Below are 944 nucleotides of genomic sequence, written 5' to 3' on the forward strand. Positions count from 1 at the left end.
ATAATTTTGACAACCTTTTCTTCACATCTTCATTGAAGCATATTGTATGATTGATGTCTCTTGGTTCATATCATTCTCCACTTCTTCAAGAGGATTCGTCCTCGAATCTAATTGTGAAACTTTGCTGCAAAAAATAAGTTATGAAAATACAAAGAACCTCACAACACTCTCTCACGTGTATACGCTCATGGAATTTTAGGCCACTCTGTTTGCACTCATTTACACAAATGAAGCTCTCATTCTCACCTCTCAAAATTTTAAATAGAGCAAAGATTGAATTTTGAACTCTGGGTCGATTCAAAACTAAAAAGATGAAAGTAAATAAAAATCAAATTGAAAAAAAAATGCAAAGGAAACATATATCCGATCTTGAGCCTGAAGCTCTAATACCAAATGATAAGATAAGGAATCAATACAAGGGGAATAAGATTCGGATTACCTTGTTGATCGAATATCTCAAGTCAAGAACACTTTGTTTGAGATTCGAATCACTCCAGAAGCAAGATCGATCATGTCTAGCTTCAATGATTCTAGTTGATCAAATATCTCAAGACAAGAACACTTGATTGAGATTCGAATCACTCCACAAGCAAGATTGATCATGTCGAGCTTGAATGATTCTACATGCAACCTAAACTACATAGAGTTGCAAAGAAACTTAGCCATTGGCTAAAGAAAAGCACAAATGCTTCTTTTGATATATCTTCTAAGTCTGATTACAAATACAACATAGATGGCTTTATATAGCCTCAAAATGAAACTATTAAAGGCATTCCAAAAGTTGTAACATTCACACTTTATGGCCATAATTAGCCATTATGTAAATGTAACCGAAATTAAATAAAAAGTCTTAAAACACAATAACTCTAAATTATAACCCACCCAAAATTTACAACAATCAAACTTTATTCTTCTTCAATGTAGCATGAATTGAAACATCTTTT

The sequence above is a fragment of the Cucurbita moschata genome, unplaced genomic scaffold (genome assembly GCF_002738365.1).
Source record: "Cucurbita moschata cultivar Rifu unplaced genomic scaffold, Cmos_1.0 Cmo_Scf00111, whole genome shotgun sequence".
NCBI lineage: Eukaryota > Viridiplantae > Streptophyta > Magnoliopsida > Cucurbitales > Cucurbitaceae > Cucurbita > Cucurbita moschata.